Here is an 11,222-nt window from a genome sequence, read left to right as displayed (position 1 = left end):
ATACTTAATAAGAAAGAAATCATTGCCCACATCGATAAGGGCTAGTGATTCAGTGGGTTTCCACAGTTGTTTTAATTTTTGTTTGAGGGTGAGGTGATTCACTTTTCTTTCAAAAACTTTGATGATTATTGAATTTTCCCATGGAGAGTAAAGCCTCTCCTTGTCCTCTGTGGATAGTGGAATGAAATTTTCTGCAGTGTCTGTGGGGAGACTTTCTTCTGACATGTCAATATTGTAAGGGTTTATATGGATTATTGGTAGTGAGGTGTCATTGTGGTTGAGTAAGGTTTGAAGGAATGACTGATTAGCTGGCTTTGGATTGGTTCGTCAATTTCAGGGAATTTGCATTAGAGTCAGGAGGGGCAGGGATTGGGATTGGAGTATTTTCTGACATTATGGATGTTGTGGACTCATAAATGTTTTTGAGAGAGGTGAGAGCTTCTCTCACTAAAAGCTGCTATTGCTCACTTCACGGATTGCACGCAAATCGAAGAAGGCTAAACGAAGCTAATCGAGGTCTCGGAACACAAAAATAAAGGTTAAAACTATAAATGACCTATTGGATCATCATAGATACCCCTCGTATTGCTTAACTAATATTTTCAAAAATAATGGACCATTAGTTATCAACTTTCATCTAGGAGTTGAGAAAATAAATATCTACGAGTTTTGAATCGTCAACAAAATCACTTAAGTATCTTTTTTTCTCCTCAAAGTAAAGCCAAACGTCTTTCAAATTAAATCGGTATGTTTTCGTTTGGAAAAAAAAAGGCCCTTCAATTTTTTCAAAAGTTTGGCTAAATAAGTTACAAATGGACAAGACAGCTAATTAACTAGATCATGACACCCTAATGAAAAACAATTTTACTTTTTAATCCTATTTGAAAACTAACTAAAGAGACCCTTTAAGTACCAAAAATAATTATGCAATTTGAGAACGCAAGTGTAATGTAAAGATAAATCATAACACGTCATCCCATTTCTCTCTATATGGCGGGGGTTTGATTGGATAAAAAGTTTAAAAGAGGAAAGAATATTTTTGAAACTTGTAGTATTAAATATGCCATATCAAATCTGTGGCTATAAAAGCGTATCATTAAAACGAAAAATTTAATTATTATATAATATATACTCCACAATTTATATTTATATAATTATTAATAAAAGTTTCAAATTTTAATAATTTTTAACATTTGGTAGACGTAAGATTGAGTGAGTTAATTGGATAAATTTTTCTCACTAAATTAAATAATATATTTACCTTCTCATCAATTTTATTTTTCTTTCTTTATGTATAGTCTTTTTTCATGGTTCTTACGATTTTATTTTCTAATTTCAACTCTTATTCTCTAAAATAACTATATTTTTTTTGTCACATTTGATTGATCCACACACCAGAAAGCAAGTTCTTTTGTGTCTCATCTTTTTTAACTAAGAAATCCCCGAGGCAAATGTCGCAAGGTTCAAAACATGATGAATAATGGGCTCACTCTTTACCATTTTTACTTAAGGGAAGAATTCAATACCATATGACGCGCGCCTAACTCATACATCATGAGTTGTGCTCTCACCACTACATCAAAGTCATGTAGATTTGTTTTGTGTATCAATATTATATGAATTTTATAAAAGATATTTCAGGGACTTTTTAATATTTGGTTTAGGCCACCAGTTTTGTTGAGTCTTCTCTCATTGACAATCAACAATTATTTACAGACTACTGCCCCGCTATAAACGTACGGTTCAACCGGCTTCATTCACATTTGGTAACAGAATGACAAACTCAATGTCTTTAATGCTCTTGTCATTGTTGCCTTATTTTACGTGAGACTCTATAAATTTTATTGAGAATGTCGGGGGCGGATAAGTGGCTCTAGTAGGAGACTAGTAAAGCCTTGATTTAGGTCCCTCAAAAATTTTAATAATAGATTTTATAAATTTATTTCAAATTAGACAATATTAATGTTTGTAGAAAAAATAAAAAAGTGCAAAAAAAATTATAAAAAAGAAAGAAAGGTGTCTACTCTTAAATAGTAAAAATATTTTTTAAACTTTGAATTAAACTACTTAAATCTTCATATTAGTAAATATATTTTTTACAACAATATCAAAGGTAACATATCGCAAATACATGTCTAATATGTCATTTATTTAAATTTTTCTTTTCTAATATAAATAATAATATTACTATGTGAAGTTAAAGACATTATGTCAACTAAGAATATATGCTATAAACAACAAGTATGAAAAAAATGTCAAGATTAATTTTTTTGCATATACGTGTGTATACACACTAATAAAAAAGTATAAGGCCTCTTATTAAAATTTGGCTTTAGGCCGCCAATTTTACGGAGCCGCCCTTAATTAGATGATCGAAAAGGTTATTCTGTTGGTCCCTATCTTTACTGGCTTCTTATAGCCGCCCCGATTTTTAGTTTTTTAACCATAATCTTACTAAGACCAGTGGGTACTGATTTTGGTGCTTTTACCCCAGGGTTGGCACTGATCAGCTCCCACAAACTTTGAGGAAGTTCGATGCCATTTGGGTGATTGTGGATCAGCTGGCCAAGTCCGCGTACTTCATCCCTGTGTGTACTACTTATTCTTCGGAGCGGTTGGCGGAGATTTATATACGGGAGATTGTTCGTCTGCATGGTATTCTAGTTTCCATCATTTCAGATAGAGGTATCCAGTTCACATCACGGTTCTGGAGGGCCGTACAACATGAGTTGGGCACTCGGGTGGAGTTGAGCACATCATTTCACCCCAGACGGACGGACAGTCCGAGCGCACTATTCAGATTCTTGAGGATATGCTCCGTGCATGTGTGATGGGGTTTGGAGGTTCTTGGGTTATTTCTTGCCACTGGCTGAGTTCCCTACAACAACAGCTACTAGTCGAGCATTCAGATGGCACCCTATGAGGCCTTATATGGTAGGCGGTGAAGGTCCCCGGTGGGTTGGTTCGAGCCGGGCGAGGGTAGATTATTGGGCACAGACTTGGTACCGGATGCTTTGGAGAAGGTTAAGGTGATTCAAGATAGACTCCGTACAACCCAGTCCACAGAAGTGTTATGCGGACCGAAAGGTTCGTGATGTTTCCTACATGGTTAGAGAGCGGGTCTTGCTTCGAGTTTCGCCTATGAAGGGCGTTATGAGATTTGGGAAGAAAGTGAAATTGAGTCCGAGGTTTATTGGTCCTTTTGAGGTATTGCGGCGTGTTGGGTAGGTTGCTTATGAGCTTGCCTTACCTCCCAGCTTGGGAGGAGTTCATCCGATATTTCATGTTTCGATGCTCCAGAGGTAACACGGTGATCCGTCGCACGTGTTGGATTTCAGTTCAGTCCAGTTGGACAAGGATCTATCTTACACTGAGGAGCCAGTGGTGATACTGGACAAGCATGTTCGGAAGCTGAGGTCAAAGAACATTGCATCAGTGAAGGTTTAGTGGCGGGGTCAGCCGGTCGAGGAGGCGACTTGGGAGACCGAGCAGGATATGCGCAGCCGTTACCCTCATCTTTTCACTACTTCAGGTATGTCTCTATACTCGTTTGAGGATGAACGAAAGTTTTAAGAGGGGGAGGATGTAACGACTCGGCCGGTCTTTTTAAGAATTTATGCCCCGTTCCCCTATTAACTGCATTCCCCATGTTTGTTTCTGCTAATGTGAGTTGTCGGGAGGATTCGTTTTGAGTTTTGGAGTGTTTTGGGACACTTAGTCCCAAAATGAGAGCGTAAGCTTTAGAATTTGGACCGTAGTCGGAGCAGTGTGAAGACAGCCTCGGAATAGAATTCCGACGATTCCGTTAGCTCCGTTGGGTGATTTTAGGCTTAGGGGCGTGTTCGGATTGTGTTTTGGAGGTCCGTAGCTTAATTAGGCTTGAGATGCCAAAAGTCGAATTTTTGACGTTCTCGGTCCGATAGTGAGATTTTGATATCGGGGTCGGAATGAAATTACGGAAGTTGGAGTAGGTCTGTCGTGTTATTTGGGACGTGTGCGCAAAATTTCAGGTAATTCGGACGAGGTTTTATAGACTTCTTGATCAAAAGTGGAAATTGAAAGTTTTGGAATCCTTAGGCTTGAATCCGAGGATGATTTGGTGTTCCTGCGTTGTTTTGAGTGTTCCAAGGGTTGGTACAAGTTTGAATAGTGGTATATGACTTGTTCGTATTTTTGGTTGAGGTCCCGGGGGCCACGGGATGATTTCGGAAGGTTGACGGAAGAAATTAGGAGATTTGGAAACAACTTCAGCTACTGAAGTGCTGTCATAACCGCACCTGCGGATTGGGGACCGCAGGTGCGGGCCTGTAGAAGCGTGTGGCCAGTCGCAGATACGGCCAGAGGAAGGAAAATCAGGAGTCATAGGTGCGGGTGCTTTATCGCACCTACGAGACCGCAGATGCGGTAAATGAAGCGTAGGTGCAGCCAGTGCATTTAAGTGAATTCTCCCAGATACGCACCTGGGACCGCAGGTGCGGGTCCGCAGATGCGAGGAAATGGCCGCAAGTGCGGAAACCCTGGGCCAGAACCTATATAAGGTTTCAGTCGCGATTTTGCCCATTCTTTCATCATTTTTATTCGAGAATTGAGCTTTTTGGGAGGTTTTTGAGAGAGGATTCAAGGGAGCTTCAATGAGGTAAGATTTTTGGAATCCAAACTCGTGTATATGGTATTATTCTACTGATTTGGCAAGAAATTTATGGAAAATAGGGGTTAGAATTGGGGGTTTAGGGTTTGAAATTGGAGACTTGGAATTGGGGATTTGAGGGGTTGTTTGTGGTCCAATTTTCGTGTATTTGGTATGTATGCACTCGTGAGAGTGAGGATTTAAGTTTTGCGAATTTTATCCGATTTCGAAACGTGGGCCCGGGGGACTTTTTGGGCGAATATCCTAATTTCGCATGTTAGCTTCGAATTAATTAGTTGAATTAGTTACTTGAAGTTATATTTACATTATGCAATTACTTTGAATAGATTTGGGTCATTTGGAGTCGGGTACTCATGGAAAGAACGTGATATCGAGTTGATTGAACTGGTTCGAGGTAAGTGGCTTGCCTAACCTTGTGTGGGGGGAACTCCCCTTACGATTTGGTATTGTTGATATATGAAATGCCTTGTACGTGAGGTGACGAGTGCGTACATGTGCTAATTGTTGAAAATCGTGTTTTCATTAAGTAACTACAATTTGTGTTTTCTTCCTTGTTGAACACGACTTGCAATTTAAGCCTACTGTTAGCTTGGGGAAGCATGTCTAAGTGATTTAATTGCTTTACTTGCTCAAACTGTTTTATTCAAATTTTGTGCAGCATGCTAGGTTAGAAATATCTGTTTTTCCTTGGTATGAAATTGGATAGGATTGAATATTCTTCGTGATGCTGTTGTGTGTTTACTTTGGGAGTACGGGCGATATCCCGGGAGATCCCCCTTGCTTGTTTATTTGGGACTACGGATTGGTATTCCGGGAGATCCCCCTGCACATTTATATTGGAACTACAGGACTGCACCCGGTAGATTTCCCCTTGTACTGAGTTTTACATTTGGGACTACGGATTGGTATTTCGGGAGATCCCCTGCGCATTACGAACTGGACTACGGGACGATATCTCGGGAGATCCATTGGATATTTACTTTTGGGACAACAGTACGATATCCTGGGAGATCCCCGGTTGCTCTCTCTATGTATCGCTATCTTCTTTATGTGATTTTTTCTCTGTTGTAGTTGTTGCTATTCTTATTACACTGTGTTGCTTTATACTATTTCTTTTCCTTATATATATGTTTATGACCGGTAGGGCCCTAACCTTCCTCGTCACTACTCAACCGAGGTTAGGCTTGGCATTTACTGGGTACCACCATGGTGTACTCATGCCCTTTCGTGCACATGTTTTTCGTGTGCAGATCCAGGTTCATCTGCTCAGCCATATCGTTAGCGAGACGAGGCGACTTTTGGAGACTTTGAGGTATATCTGCCGCGTCCGCAGAATGAGGAGTCTCTCTCTCTATCTCTTTCTGTTAGCTTTAGGTCTTCTGTACTCCCCGTTGACTAGATATTCTGGAGTTAGAACTTTATGTACACATTCTCAGCCTTTGATTTCATAAGATTCCGGATTTTGGGAGTTGATTCAGTTTGAGAGTTTATATTTGTATATGCCGAGCAGCATCCTTAACGTTTATTTATGTTATTACGCTATTTGTGGTTAGTTTTATCTTTCATTTTCCTTTTTCCGCAAATTGTTAGGCTTACCTAGTCGTAGAGACTAGGTGCTGTCACGACAGTTCACAGAGGGCGAACTCGAGTCGTGAGAATAACAATATTTTGTCCTTAAAAGGTCATGTTATTGTGACTTATGGAAGCATTTAGCAACAAAGATGATTGTTGCCCTGCATCTTTTCTAGATTTTTTTTGTTTCCCACTCGGAATCCGGTACCCGTATTGGAGCTCGATTATACTCGAATTGGCGCTGCATAGGGCCCCATTCAGGGAGAAGCGCTCCCTACCAAGAATTTTTCCATACCCAAGGCTTGAACCCGAGACCTCTACCAACTAAGGAGGTCGATTAGTAGCTGCAGAAAGAGAAGGGTCATTTGATCAGCCTACAACAAAAAGAGTTTAAAAGAAAAGAAGAAACACAACAACACAAACACTTAAGTGTGGGGTTCCAGGCCTCAAGGAAGCCGACAACGTCATACACCACAATCTCAATCCTAACGAAGAAGTAGTCGTGCTAGAATTGTCGACTACCCAATAATTTTTATATTAATAAACCAATAAATAAATCTTCTTCCGATAGTTTTTCAATGCATGTACCACAATATCATCACTTTTGCGACGTTCTTCGCATATGTTGATAAACAAAATAAAAAAATCACAATATAGATAATGCAAATAGATCTCATAATTCACTTAAAACTGTTTTAAGAACAATTAGTAGCCTAATGTTATCTTATGTTAAAGGATTTGCAACACATTATATGCATAGCTCATAGCCATTGCTTGACATGATGACAATCTCAGAGTTTCCTGTTATCATTCAGCTAAGAAGAAGATGTAGTTGATATGTAGATGAAGAGGATGAAGAAGAAGATGAAGCAGAGAGTTTTAGAGAGAGAAAGCAGGCAGAGCATTCTATATTGTATTAGACAAAATGAAAAACTTAACTTCTGTTTACAGAGGAGTTAGTTTAAATACGCTAACTAACTAACTTAAAAACTAAATAGAAAATGACTAAACTACCCTTTTATACTTTAACACTCCCCCTCAAGCTAGGTGGTGTGAAGATGTTTAAAACACCTAGCTTGGAGTTTGGATATTCATGTTGAACTTTACTAAGCCCTTTTGTAAGGAGATCAACAGGTTGGTCCTTTGTTGCAATATACTTGGTGATTACCAAACCTTGTTGAACTCTTTCTCTATAAAGTGGCAATCTATTTCTATATGTTTGGTCCTTTCATGATATACAGGATTAGCAGCTATTTGAATAGCTGCTTTGCTGTCATAATATATTTCAATTGGTAGTTTAATGTCTGCATCCACCTCTTTCAGTAGTCCAATGAGCCAAATCAACTCTGCCACACTTGTTGCTAGGCTTTTGTATTCAGCTTCTGCTGAACTCTTAGAGACTGTAGTTTGTTTCTTAGATTTCCATGATACTAGAGAATCTCCAATTTTAATAAAGAATCCTGTTACAGATCTTCTGGTAAGAGGGAAAGAAGCCTAATCTGCATCACAATATGCAGTAATAATGTTGCTGGATTTGCTGGATAAAAGTATTCCTTAACCTGGCTGATTTTTAATATATCTTACAATCCTCAATGCTGCATCCATGTGAGACTTCTTAGGTTGTTGAAGGAATTGACGTAGTGTTTCTACACCAAATGATATGTCAGGTCTTGTTACTGTTAGATATAACAGTTTCCCAATGAGTCTTTGGTATGCTTGCTGATCAGTGAGAGGATCTTCTTCAGATTTGATACCTTTTCCAATCTGATCATCGTATGTTTTTTATGTAAGCTTCATGTTGGTGTCTATAGGAGTCACAGCAGGCTTGGCTGCTGACAATCCAGCTTCAGATATGAGTTCTAGTGCATATTTTCTTTGATGCATAATAATTTCATGCTTTGACCTTGCAAATTCAATACCCAAGAAATACTTTAACTCTCCCAAACCTTTCATCTTGAAAGCTTAATGCAGGGACTGTTTAGTTTCTTCAATTAGTTTCAAATTGTCTCCTGTGATTAACATATCATCAACATAGACTAGTACCATTACACTTTCCTCACTTTTCCTTTTTATAAATAGAGAATGATCAAATTGACTTTGTCTGAACTGAAACCTTAACGAAGGTTCTGATAACTTTGCATTCCATTGCCTTGGTTCTTGTTTAAGCCCATACAAGGATTTGATTAGTCTACTCCATGTAGATTTTATCATGAAGATCTCCTTGAAGAAAGGCATTATACACATCCATTTGGTGTATATGCCATTGTTTTGCTGCTGCTAAAGCCAAAATTGTCCTAATAGTTACCATTTTCACTACAAGTGAAAATGTTTCTTGGTAATCAATCCCCTCCTTTTGACTGTACCCCTTTGCTACTAACCTAGCCTTGAATCTTTCAATCTCACCTGTAGCTTTGTATTTGATCTTGAAGATCCATTTACACCCTATAGGTTTCTTACCTTCTGGTAGAGTGACAATTTCGCAGGTGTTATTGTTCTCAAGTGCCTTTATTTCTTCATTCATTGCTTCCACCCATCTAGGATCTTTTACTGCCTCAGAATAGTCTGCAGGCTCAATAACAGAAGAAAACACACTCATATAGGATTGATATTTGGGTGATAGTTGATCATATCCTAGATATTTGTTTATTGCATAAGGTTCATCTCTGTGAATATTCAGTGATACAAAGTCTTTCATCCATATAGGTGGATTTTTGTCTATTGTTGATTTTCTGACAATCATTTGTTGGGGTTGAGTCTGCTGAGGTATTTGTTGATCTGTCATGGTTTGTTCTAAGTGTAACTGAACATCTGTGATTGGTGAAGGTATATGGTTTGTATCTGTTTCTGCTACTTCAAAGTCTTGATTTTATTGTTGAACCATAGTGTTTGAAAGGTTATTTGTAAGACTAATCTCAGGTATAACATCTAGTGTTATCCCTGTATGCAGAGTAGGATCTACAAATAAGGACTGTGCTGTAGTTTTGTTTCTATAACTGAAAGGGAATATGTCTTCCCTAAATGTCACATCTCTGCTAACAAAGAAAGACTGATTAGCAATATCAGATAAAATGTATCCTTTTTGGACCTCTGAGTATCCCATATGAACAACTTTATTAGCTCTTGGCATAAGTTTATCATGTTCCTGCACAACCTTTGTAAAGCATAAGCAACCTAACACCCTAAGATGTTCTAGAGAAGGTTTCTTCTGGTATAATTTTTCATAAGGTGTCATGTTACCTATGACTGAACTAGGCATCCTATTTATCAAATATACTGCTGCTAACACACAATGACCCCAGTATTTGATTGGAATTTGAGCTTGAAATCTAATATCCCTGGTTACTTCAAGTATATATCTATGTTTCCTCTCAGCTACTCCATTTTGCTGAGAGGTATAAACACAAGTCCTGTGATAAATAATCCCTAAGTTCTTGAACAGATTATCACACATTGAGTTCATAAATTCTGTGCCATTATCAGTTCTTATAATTTTTACTGTCTTATCAAATTGATTTTTAACATAAGTAAGGAAATGCTGTAAAGAAAGAAACACAGCAGATTTCTGTTTAAGTAGAAATATCCAAGTCATTCTTGAGTAATCATCAACTATTGTAAGAAAATATCTATTACCATCAAATGTATTCACTTTGTAAGGTCCCCACAGGTCTGTATGTATCATGTAAAAATAATAGGTACTTTTAATGCTACTAGAATGAAAAAGCAGTCTAGTTTGTTTAGCACAAGAACATACAGTGCATTTGCTGATCTTTTCTCTAATGAATGGTAAGCTAACATGTAAAATTTTTCTGTAATCCTATAGTAGACATGTGACCAAGTCTTTTATGCCACAGATCCACATTTAGCTGCTTGTTTAGGTTTCCAACTTCTGAGGCTGCTAATGCAATCCTTTTATTCTTCTCCATTATTTGTCTTAGTAAGATGTAGAGCCCATCTTCTTCCTTACCAATCTCCCTCACCTTCCCAGTGAAGAGATCTTGGAAGAAGCAAAAATTAGGGAAAAAGGTTGCTGAACATTTTAGTTCCTTAGTAGCCTTAGACACAGATAATAGATTAAATTTGAATTGTGGCACATGAAATAAATTAAAAATTGTATTCTCGTCTGATAAGGAACTTGCACCTATGTGTGTGACTTGTGTTATATCACCATTTAGTAAGAAGACTTTTTTTGGTTTTTCAATCTCAGTTATTGAGGATTTATCTAACATGTTAATATCAGAAACCATGTGATTTGTAGCTTCAGTATCTATAATCCAATCATAAGGTTCATCAGAAACTANCCATCAATTTATTAAACCTTTCTAATAAATCTTCCCAAACAGCTTGAGCACTAGAAGCATACATAATTCCTCCTAACAGCCCCTTAGCCACAGAATTCATTATCCAAGATAGAAAAATTGCATTAACTCTCTCCCAGTGATTTCCCATGGTTATTGGAAAATTTTCTTTCATGCATGTCCCATCGACCATGCCTAATTTGTTTCTTCCTAGCAATGCTACTCTCATAGACCTATTCCAGATTGAATAGTTTTCAATCCCTGTCAATTGAAAAGAAATTATTTGAATTCCACTTACATCGGCTGGTGACAAGAAAAGTGGATGATTGTAGTCCAATCCTGCAATTGAGTTTCCGGAATTTTGAGTACTCTGCTCTCCTGTGCCCATATTTGCAGGATTTGCCCTTGATTGTTCATCATTTTATTCCCCTCCCTAAAAGGTTAGTTCGTGCATTCTGGCATCGTCATCCTACTCCACAAGATCTAAGGGCCCTCCACCTCCTCCTCCTCCAAGTCCTATCAAAATCAAGAACAAAGCAAAGATGGAGAACGTGAACAACATCAGTAAGGACGACTCAGCCGAAAGGGTAGAGGTTCCTCAGGGTGTTCAGGTATCCAAAGAAAGTGCCGCTCAGCTCGAACAAAAGTTACTGAAATTTCAAGAAGAACTAGACCATGTTCGGAACTTGGCAAGTCTGTCATTCTCC

The sequence above is a fragment of the Nicotiana attenuata genome, chromosome 1 (assembly GCF_001879085.1).
Source record: "Nicotiana attenuata strain UT chromosome 1, NIATTr2, whole genome shotgun sequence".
NCBI lineage: Eukaryota > Viridiplantae > Streptophyta > Magnoliopsida > Solanales > Solanaceae > Nicotiana > Nicotiana attenuata.
The sequence above is the reverse complement of the archived record's forward strand: the minus strand, read 5'-3'. Positions refer to the sequence as shown.